Here is an 11,330-nt window from a genome sequence, read left to right as displayed (position 1 = left end):
ATCATCTGCAATTTCCCAAAACACCTCTCTCTCAATTTCCTCCCATTCGTGGTTCTTCCTTCCATCCTCACTTTCTGTCTCAAATTTGGACATTTTTTCTAACTGTTAACTCTAATTATAATAATGCCATTAGTTCCTAAAATAAGAATTAACTACATGGACATCAAAACCTATGTTTGATAATTTTTTGAATAAATAAGTAAAACCTGAAGTTGAACTACACTGAGATCATGAATATACATTTTGTAGAATATTTACTTTTAACAAGGAAATTTTTCAAACTTTCTGCTTAGACAACAAAAGCCTAAATATTATTTTCTTGGTAATGTTTTCAGACCCAGCAACTGCAGAATACAGTAGAATTTACTTAAATATCAATATTTCCAATAAAGGAACTCATATAGTTTTTCTTTCACATATTTGTAATAATAGAATAAACTTGTTTTTCTCAAACTAGAAGATGAATCTCCCCTATTACAATCCAAATATTTTCCAGAAACTATAAAGAAACTCATATTTTAACGCCAAGAAGAGTTGAGATGATTTTTTCCCTTTCCTCTTTGATCATCCTCACATAGGACTTCATCAACGTAGAATGATATATTGAATCAAATGTTGATCAATGTGACTATTTTGACAAAGGTCAGCTAAACTTGATGCATCAAAATGAAACTAGTTCCTTGTCCTTACGCCATGTTCACGGGGAGAAACTGGGCCACCTTGCAATGATGCGGCTAAGCACCACCATTTCCCCTGCTGTAGTAATCAGAAGCCCCTGGCTGGTTTGGATCAGTACGTCCTGAGACCCCCTGATAGCCACAGGGAAGACAATTTATGGTGGGAGAGGCTTCCCTGGTGGCTCAGATGGTAAAGTGTCTGCCTACAATGCAGGAGACCCAGGTTCAATCCCTGGGGCAGGAAGATCTCCTGGAGAAGGAAAGGGCAACCCACTCCAGTAATCTTGCCTGGAAAATACCATGGACGGAGGAGCCTGGTAGGCTACAGTCCATGGAGTCGCAAAGAGTCGGACACGACTGAGTTGACTTCAAACTAAGGGAATACGTGTAAATCTATGGCCGATTCATGTTAATGTATGACAAAAATAATAATAATAATAATAAAAAAAAAGAAAAAAAAAGAAAAAAAAAAGGAGGAAACGAAAGATTAAGAACTACATGGGGACGTCAGTGTTCAGCTTTGCCGTATAAAGAATTTGCAAGTTGCTACTCCCCATCTCACAACAAAGGGGAAAAAAAAAAAAACCAAATTGAAAGGCAACTTTTCTTGGAGCCATCAGAGAATTGAGCTCATAAAGCAAATCACCATACGAAACTCTGGAGAGACAGGAGAACGCAGAGACTCACAGCTGAGACCACAGCTACTGGGAGCAGAACCCGTAACAGGTGGGAACACTTAAATGGTAATCTTGACAAACTGCTAGAGGATGAGTGTGGACTACTGTAAGAAGGAGAAGCTCCTTGGAGTTGCGGTTTTAAAGGAACCCCCACGATTCACCTACTTCACCTTAAGGAAAAGTTTCTTAAGGTTCTCACAGTGAGGAGCCAAGAAAAGTCCTCTTACGGCTCTAGAAGAGGGAGAGAGAAATACCATTTTGAAACATACCCTGAGTGTCTTCCATTGCAGAGAGCTGCTGGCTCGCCGATCCTGTTCTTGATGCCAATTATATTGCTGTCCACCCTGTTGGCACTGTTCTTTGAAACCAAGGTAGGCAAGGCATGAGCTAAGAGAAGGAGCCTGGAGGAGCTGTGGGAACTGCAGACACGTTTATTCTCTCCTGGTTGGCATGGCAGCCATAGCACAGCCTCGCCCTTGGCTGATGCACCAGCCACAGCAGTAGACTCCCTACGTTCGCTCATTTGTGGCTGACCCAACGGACACAGCTGCGACTCAGCAGTTAACGCCGCCACTTTCTAGGTGGAGCCCCTATATCCCTGCAGCACAGAGTAACTTGTGACCAAGCACGTGCCTCGTGATGCGCATATACAGTGCTACAGATGATCTCAGCTGGTACATGGTCAGTATTTACAAAACGCGGGGCAGGAGAGCCTGGACACTCCATCTTGGCTAGTTTGCTCTCCCCACAACTCTCTCCAGGAAAAAGATCTTTACCATAGCCTTTTCCCACCTGTGGAGAAACATGTTTATCCAACCCTGCTGTGCTGAGTCGCTCAGTCGTGTCTGACTCTTTGTGACCCCAGGGACTGTAGCCCTCCAGACTCCTCTGTCCATGGGGATCCTCCAGGCAAGAGTACTAGAGTAGGTTGTCATTCCCTCCTCCGGGGGATCTTCCCCACCCAGGGATTGAACCCAGGTCTCTCTCATTGTAGGCGGATTCTTTACCATCTGAGCCACCAGGGAAGCCCTTGTTCAACCCTAGAATCTTTTATCCTTTTTGTCTCCCTAAAGGGGAGGGGACACATTAAGAAACAACTTGGGGGGGGGGGGTCACTGCCTAGTGATACCAGCTCAGTAAAAGAACAAGATTTAATCAAAGATTATAGGGGGCTTCCTAGATGGTGCTAGTGGTAAAGAACCCACCTGCCAATGCTGGAGATGTAAGAGACGCAGGTTTGATCCTTGGGTCAGGAAGATTCCCTGGAGGAGGAAATGGCAACTGACTTCAGTATTCTTGCCTGGAGAATCCCATGGACAGAGGAGCCTGGTGGGCTACAGTCCATGGGGTCGCAAAGAGTTGGACAAGACTTGAAGTGACTTAGCATGCAAAGATTATAGAGTACTCCCCTCCCCAACAATTTGTCACCAAATTAAAAGTGTTTTAGTATAATAAGAGTAGATTACTGATTACAAGAGCTGCAAGAAAAAACGTTATTTAAGGAGAAGTTTCTAGGGAAGTGAAGAGACAAAAGCAGAAATTAAAACAAGGACCCTAGAGGAATTTGAAACTTCTGACAGGCACAGCTACAGAAAACTCTAAACACAGCCCAACTTTCAGTTCAGTCAACACAAAATCTGATACTCAAGGTCTTTCATTTGGTTCCTATTACCAATAAGTCAAATCTGCTTTTGACGAAAAGTTACAAATTGTCCTGAAAGGCAAGAAAGGAGGAAAATAAAAGCAACAAAGAATAATCACAACAAGTGGAAAACAGATACATATATGGTAGATATTACTATAGTATAATAATAAGGTTTTGTACCAAAACCTTTTAAAATGTGAGTAATGTCAATACAGCAAATAAGGAGAGAAGACTGTCAGTGAATTAAAAAAAACAAAACAGCCAACTATATGGTCTATAAGAAATTAACTTTCAATTCAGAGTCTCTAGGTTAAAGTAAAAGAAATGAAAAAGATATACAATGCTAACATTAATCAAAAGAAAGTTGAGGCAGTGAATTTCAGAGCATGGAAATTATCAGGCTTAAAGAGGGGCAACAATAAAGCAGTCAATTCTCTAAGACATAATAATTCTTAGGCTGCATGAATCTAACATGGGAGCATCAAAATACACTACAAAAAACTGGTAGAACTTTAAGGAGGCATTTGGATTGTAGTTGGAGAATTAAACTTCCTTCTTTCCATAAGTGAGAGATCTAGGGGATAGAAAATTAGTAAGGAGAAAATTAACCTGAACACTGCTATCAATCAACTTGATTAAAAACTAGCATTTAAAGACCACATCTTCTTCAGTTTTTTGGAATGATTTGAGAAGGAGAGGTATTAGCTCTTTTTACATGTTAATAGAATCCATCTTTAAAGTAGTCCAGTCAAGGACCAAATCAAAAAATAAAAGCTTTTATACAGCAAAGGAAACCATAGACAAAACAAAAACCTAAGGAATGAGAGGAAATATTTGTAAATGATATGACTGTTAAGAGGCTGATATCCAAAATTTATAAATGGCTCATCCAACTCAATATTAAAAAAGCAAACAACCCAAACAATAGGAAGAAGACCTAAATAGACATTTTTTCCAAAGAAGACATAGAAATGGCCAATGGGCACAAGAAAAGATGCTCACATTGCTAATTATTAGAGAAATGAAAATCAAAACAATAATGAGGTGTCACCTCACACCTTCAGAATGGCCATCATCAAAAAATCTACAATAACAAATGTTAACAAGAATGTGGAGAAAATGTAATCCCTGTGTGCTGTTGGAAGGAATGTATCCTGGTGCAGCTGTTATGGAAGACAATATGAAGGTTCCTCAAAAAAATAAAACTACCCTATGATCCAGCAATTCCTTTTGGGACATATATCTGGCAAAAATAAAAGTGCAAATTAAAAAAAACAACAACAGGAACCTCAATGTTCATAATAGTATTATTTACAATAGCCAAGATGTGGAAGTAACCTAAGTGTCTATCTGCAGATGAATGGATTATATATATATATATATATATATATTATATATATATATATATAGATAATATATATAATGGAATATATATATAATATATATAATGGAATATATATATATATATAATGGAATATTAGTGAACTATTAGCAAGAATGAAATTCTGTCATTTGCAATGATGTAGGTGGACCTAGGGATTATTATGCTTAGTGAAATAAGTCAGACAAATACTGTATGGTATTACTTATAAATGAACTCTAAAAATAAAGCATAGAAATGCATATAGCAAAACAAAAACAGGCTCACAGATATAGGAAACAAACTAGACATTACCCACATGAGAGGGGAGTGGGGAGGGGCTCATTAGGGGAATATGATTAAGAGAAACCAAGTACTCTGTGTAAAGTAGATTAGCCACAAGGATATATTGTACAGCAGAGAAAAGCAGAGCCATTCTTTTGTAAGAGCTTTTAATGAGTATAATCTGTAAAAATACTGAATCACTATGCTGTACCGCTGAAACTAATAGAATATCATAAATCAACTATATTTCCATAAAAATAAAAAAAATAAAGCTGCCAAATCCCTTTTAAATAAAAATCAGCTTGGTAGGATATTGGCTGCAATTGAATTGAATTTATAGATCAATTTGGAAAGCATCGCCATCTTGACAACAGTGTCTACCTATGGACATAAAGGGCTTCCCCAGGTGGCCGTGGTGGTAAGGAATCCATCTGCCAATGCAGGAAACTTGAGAGATGTGGGAGGGATTCCTGTGTCAGGAAGATCCCCTGGAAAAGGACATGGAGACCCACACCAGTACTCGTGCCTAGAGAACCATGTCAACAGGGGAGCCTAGCAGGTTACACCTCATGGGATCACAAAGAGTGGGCATGACTGAAGAGACTCTGCACACACACATGAACATAGACTATCTTCTTCTTTATATTTTCTTTGACTTCTTCTACCAGTATTTTGTGATGTCCTGTGTTTAGATCCTATACGTATTTTATAAGATTTACATCAAAGTATTTCTCATTTTTGTAGTGCTATTGTAAATAGTGCTGTTTTCAAATTTCAAATTGCAGTTGTTTATTGCTTGAACATAGAAAAGCAATTGGATCCCATGGGCTCACTACTATCACTTATTAGTTCCAGGAGTTCTTTGCCTGTTCTTTAAGATTCTCCACATAGACGATCATGTCATCCATGAATAAAAACAGCTGTTTCTTCCTTCTCTATCTGCACAGTTTTTATTTTACTTTATAGCCTTGTTTCTCTAGCCAGGACTGCCTGTATGAGGTTGGATAGGAGTGGTGGATAGAGATCTGACTTTGGTCTCAGTCTTAGGGGAAAGAGGATTGTCCTGCTCTTCATCATGAAGCAGGCTGTTAACTGTAGGGTTTTTTGTAGATGCTGTTTATCAAGTTGAGTAAGTTCCCCTTTGTTTCTGGTTTTGTCAGTTTTTAATCATAAGAATTTTCTTAAAAATCCAACTTGTCAGTATTTCTTTCATGGATTCAGCTATGGTGTTGTTAAAATGCATTTAAAATGCTGTTTTCTGTATTATTTGATGCAGTCATATCATTGATCCTTTTATTTTGTTGATGTGATAGATTTATTATCTTATTTTTGAGTATTGATTCAGCTCATATACCTAAAATAATTTCCACTTGGTATAATCCTTTTTACACGTTGAATTAATTTGCTGATACTGTCTTGAGGATCATTGCATCTATGTACATAAGAGATATTGGTCTGCAGTTTTCCTTTCTTGTAATGCCTTTGTCTAGTTTTGGCATTAGAGCAATGCAGGCTTCACTGAGTGATTAAGAAGTATTCCCTTAGCTTCTATTTTCTGGAATAGAATGTGAAGAATTGATATAACATTCTTTTCAAATATTCAATAGAATATATCAGTAAAACCATTTAGGCTTGGTGCTTTCTTTTTTAAAGTTTATTTATTATTGATTTATTTTATTTAATAGATAAAGGCCTGTTTATATTTACATCTCTCTCCTTGTATGAGTTTAACAGTTTGTGATTTTCATTGAATTGATCCTTTTCATTTAAGGCATCAAATTTGTGAGCTTGAATTTATTCCTAATATTCACCATGTTTTAAGCTTCATAGCTTCAGTAGTGATGACTATTTCATTTATGATATTGGTCATTTTTTTTCCCCACTCTCTGTCTCCAAGTTTTGATTACCTTGCATAGAGGCTTTATCAACTTTATTGATCTTCTCTAAAATCATATTTTAGAGTTATTTGATTTTCTCTACAATTTCTCCACTATTTACTACTTTATTGATTCTTGTCTCTTTTTTTTAATATATAAAAATAATGGTATAATTTTCCTCTAAGCACTGCTTTGTTGCATTCTCCACAAATTCTAATAATGTATATTTCCATTTTCACTTTGTACAAAACATTTCTTGATTTTTCTTGAAACTTCTTTTTGGCTCCATGTGATATTTAAAAGTGGTTATTCAGTGCCCAGATAATGGAGGATTTTCCAGTTCTCTGTGTAGTGTTTGTTTCTCATTTAATTCCATCATTGTCTGAGAATGTTCTTTCTTTATTTCTATTTGTCAAAATTTATTATGATGTGTTTTATGCCTAAGAATATGCTTTGATTCTTATTGTTCAGTGTTCCATATGGGCTCGAGAAGCATGAGTTTTGTTGCTGTTGGATGCAGGCTTAATTTTTTTTATTGAATTACTCTTGATTTACAATATTTTATTAGCTTTGGGTGTACAGTTTCATTTTTTTTTACAGACTATACTCCATTAAAACTTATTACAGTGAAATTCCTTGGTGGTCCAGTGGCTAGGATTCCTTGCAACCAGTGCAGGGCTCTGGGTTCTATCCCTGGTCAGGGAAGTAGATCCCACATGTTGCAACTATAACCTTGTACCGCCAAATAAGATTTTTTAAAGTATTATCCAAATGATGGTTGTAATTTGCTGTATCTCTGTTGTTCACCTGTATTACAAAGAGTACTCTGTCTGTTAGTCTCTCCCACCTCTCTTCTCACTGGGGACCACTAGCTTGTTTTCTGTGTCTGTGTCTGTTTTGCAATTTAATTTATTTTTTAGATTTCATATATAAGTGATATCATACAGTATTTGTCTTTCTCCAAAATATTTCACTAAACATAATATTCTCTAAGTCCACCAACATTGTTACAAATGATAGAATTTCATTATTTTTCTAATGGTTGAGTAATGCTCCATTTTATACATACATGTATTATACATATACATTGGAGAAGGCAATGGCACCCCACTCCAGTACTCTCGCCTGGAAAATCCCATGGATGGAGGAACCTGGTAGGCTGCAGTCCATGGGGTCGCTAAGAGTCGGACACGACTGAGCAACCTCACTTACACTTTTCATTTGCACGCGCTGGAGAAGGATATGGAACCCACTGCAGTGTTCTTGCCTGGAGAATCCCAGGGATGGGGGAGCCTGATGGGCTGCCATCTATGGGGTCGCACAGAGTCAGACACGACTGAAATGACTTAGCGGCAGCAGCATACATATACATACATACATATATATATATATATATATATATATATAATATATGCCACATTTTCTTTCTCTATTCATCTGTTGAAGGACACTTAGCTTGCTTCCGTATCTTGACTATTATAAATAATGCTGCTATGAACATTGGAATGCTTATATCTTTTAAATTTTTTTCAAATATATACCCAAGAATGGAGTTGCTGGATTATACAGTATTAATAGTTCAATTTTAATTTTTTGAGGCACCTTTGTAGTACTGCTTTCCATATTGGCTGCACCAACCAACATTCCTACTAGGAGGAGGGTTACATTTTCTCCACATTTTCACCAACATTTGTTATTTATGAACTTCTTGATTTGTTATTTATGAACTATTCTGATAGATGTAAGATGATATCTCATAGTTTTGATTTTCATTTCTCTAATAATTAGCAATTCTGAGTTATCTTTTCATGTCCCTGCTAGCCGTATGTATGTCTTCTTTGGAAAAAAAAATTTCCACATAGGTCTTCTGCTCATTTTTTGATTAGGTTGTTTGCTTTTTTGATATTGATTTGGATGGTCTGTTAATGTTTTGGGGTACTAACCCGTTTGGACACCACCAAAGAGCCTTTGGTTATTTACCAAAATACTGTTAGAAATAATAATTGAACTCAGAAAGTTTCAGAATGTAAGATTAATATACAAAAATATGTTATTGCTCTACCTACTAGTAATGAACTCTCAGAAAAAGAAGATTTTTAAATCCAATCAAAAAGAAAAAAATAATTAATAATAAATTTAGCCAAGGAGATGAAAAACCTATACTCTGAAAACTATAAAACACTGATGAAGGTAACTGAAGATAACAGAAATAAATGGAAAGACATCCTATGCTCTTGGATTGGAATGATTATTGCTTAAATGGTCATACTACCCAGAGAAATCTGGACATTTAATGCATTTCCTGTCAAAATATCCATGAAAATTTTCACACAACAAGAAAAGTAATCTTAAAATTTATATAGAACCACAAAAGATGAGAGGTTGTCAAAAAATTTTTGATAAAAAAGAACAGACCTGAAGGTATCACCTCCCAAACTTCAGACTATACTACAAAGCGATAGTAATCAAAACGTGATGGTACTGACAAAAAAATGGACCCACAGATCATCAGAACAGAAGAGAGAGCCCAGAAATAAACACATGCACCCGCGATCAATTAATCCACTACAAACATGAGAAGAATGTGCAACAGAGAAGAGAGCAGTCTCTTCAGTGAATGATGCTGAGAAAACTAGACAGTTACATGTAAAAGAATGAAATTAGAACATCTCCTGGCATCATATACAAAAATAAAATAGGTTAAAGGATGTAAGACCTGAAACCATAAAATTCATAGAAGAGAACATTGGTGGAATACACTGAGACATAAATCATACCAGTATTTTTTTAGATATGTCTCCAAAAATAAAATAAGAGCAAAAATAAAGAAATGGAACCTGTGTGTGTGTGTGTGTGTGTGTGTATTAGTTGCTCAGTCACATCTGGCTCTTTGCAACCTCATGGACTATAGCTCTCCATGCTCTTTCATCCATGGAATTTTTCAGGCAAAAATATTGGAGTGGGTTGCCATTTCCTTCTCCAGGAGATCTTCCCAACCCAGGGATCAAACCCAGGTCTCTCACATTGCAGGCAGACTCTTTTTGTCTGTGCCACCAAGGAAGATCTAAATGGGACCTAATGAAGCTTAAAAATATTTTCACAGCAAAGGATACCATTGACAAAGTGAAAAGACAACTTATGGAAAAGGAGAAAAAATTTGCAAATGATTTAAACAACCAGGGTTTGATATCTACTGAACTCTTGCAGATATCTACAAAGCGGTTCTGAAGTTTCTATGGAAAGGTAAAAGACTCAGAAGAGGCAAAACAATACTGGAAAGAAAAAGCTGCAAGACTCAGACAACCCAACTTTAAGTATTACTACAGAGCTACAGTAAACAAAATATCATGGTATTGCGAAAAGAACAGAAACAGGGAAGGAGCAGAAAATGAAGCCCCAAAAGATTCACAATACAAGTAGCTAATTTTTGACAAATGATCTGTTGCTCAGTCATGTTCGACTATTTGTGACCTCGTGAATGGCAGCATGCCAGGCTTCCCTGTCCTTCAACATCTTCTGGTGATTGCTCAAACTCATATTCATTGAGTCAGTGATGCCATCCAACCATTTCATTCTCTGTTGTCCCCTTCTCTTCATGCCTTCAATCTTTCCCAGCAACAGGGTCTTTTCTAATCAGCCAGCTCTTCACATCAGATGGCCAAATTAATGGGTTTTCAGCTTCAGCATCAGTTCTTCCAGTGAACATTCAGGGTTGATTTCCTTTAGAATTGACTGCTTTGATCCCCTGGCAGTTAAGGGACTTTCAAGAGTCTTCTCCACAATTCAAAAACATGGATTGTTTAACACTCAGCCTTCTTTATGGTCCGGGTCTCACATCCATACATGATTACTGGAAAAATATCTTTGACTAGATGGAACTTTGTTGGCAAAGTATCGTCTCTGCTTTTTAATATGCTGTCTAGCTTTGTCTTGCTATTCTTCTAAGGAGCAAGTGTCTTTTAATTTTGTGGCTACAGTCACCATCTGCAGTGATTCTGGAGCCCAAGAAAATAAGTTAATCACTGTTTCCCTTGTTTCCCACATATTTGCCGTGAACTGATGGGACCAGATGCCATGATCTTAGTTTTTTGAATGTTGAGTTTTAAGCCAGTTTTTTCACTCTAAAAGGCTCTTTAGTTCCTCTTTACTTTCTGCCATTATGCAGATAATGTCATCTCCATATCTGAGGTTACTGATATTTCTACCAGCAATCTTGATTCCGGCTTGGGCCTCATCCAGCCCAGCATTTCACATAATGCAATCTGCATATAAGTTAAATAAGCAGGGTGAGAATATACAGCCTTGACATAATGCTTTCCAAATTTTGAACCAGTTCATTGTTCCATGTCCAGTTCTAACTCTTGCTTCTTGACCTGCATACAGGTTTCCCAGGAGGCAGGAAAGGTGGTCTGGTATCGCCATCTCTTTAAGAATTTTCCAGTTTGCTGTGATCCACACAGTCAAAAGATTCACTCTAGTAATGAAGCAGAAGTAGATGTTTGTCTGGAATTCTCTTGATTTTTCTATGATCCAACAGATCATCACAATTTGATCTCTGATTCCTCTGCCTTTTCTAAATCCAGCTTGAACATCTGACAGTTCTTGGTTCAGGTACTATTGAAGTCTAGCTTGGAGACTTTTGAGCATTACTTTACTAGCATGTAAAATGAGTGCAACTGTATGGTATTTTGAGCATTTTTTGGCACTGCCTTTCCTTGGGATTGAAATGAAAACTGGCCTTTTCCAGTCCTGTGGCCACTGCTAAGGTTTCCAAATTTGCTGACATATTGAGTACAGCATTTTAACAGC

General features: G+C 37.1%; 1 non-coding gene across 1 annotated transcript; it reads left to right on the top strand.

Moving 5' to 3' along the window:
- Positions 1-849: 849 nt before the first annotated feature.
- TRNAC-ACA (transfer RNA cysteine (anticodon ACA)) lies at positions 850-922 on the top strand. Its single transcript has one exon. It is a non-coding gene; the product is annotated as a tRNA-Cys (tRNA).
- The last annotated feature ends 10,408 nt before the right edge of the window (positions 923-11,330 follow it).

The sequence above is a fragment of the Dama dama genome, chromosome 28 (genome assembly GCF_033118175.1).
Source record: "Dama dama isolate Ldn47 chromosome 28, ASM3311817v1, whole genome shotgun sequence".
Lineage (NCBI taxonomy): Eukaryota > Metazoa > Chordata > Mammalia > Artiodactyla > Cervidae > Dama > Dama dama.
The sequence above is the reverse complement of the archived record's forward strand: the minus strand, read 5'-3'. Positions and strand labels throughout refer to the sequence as shown.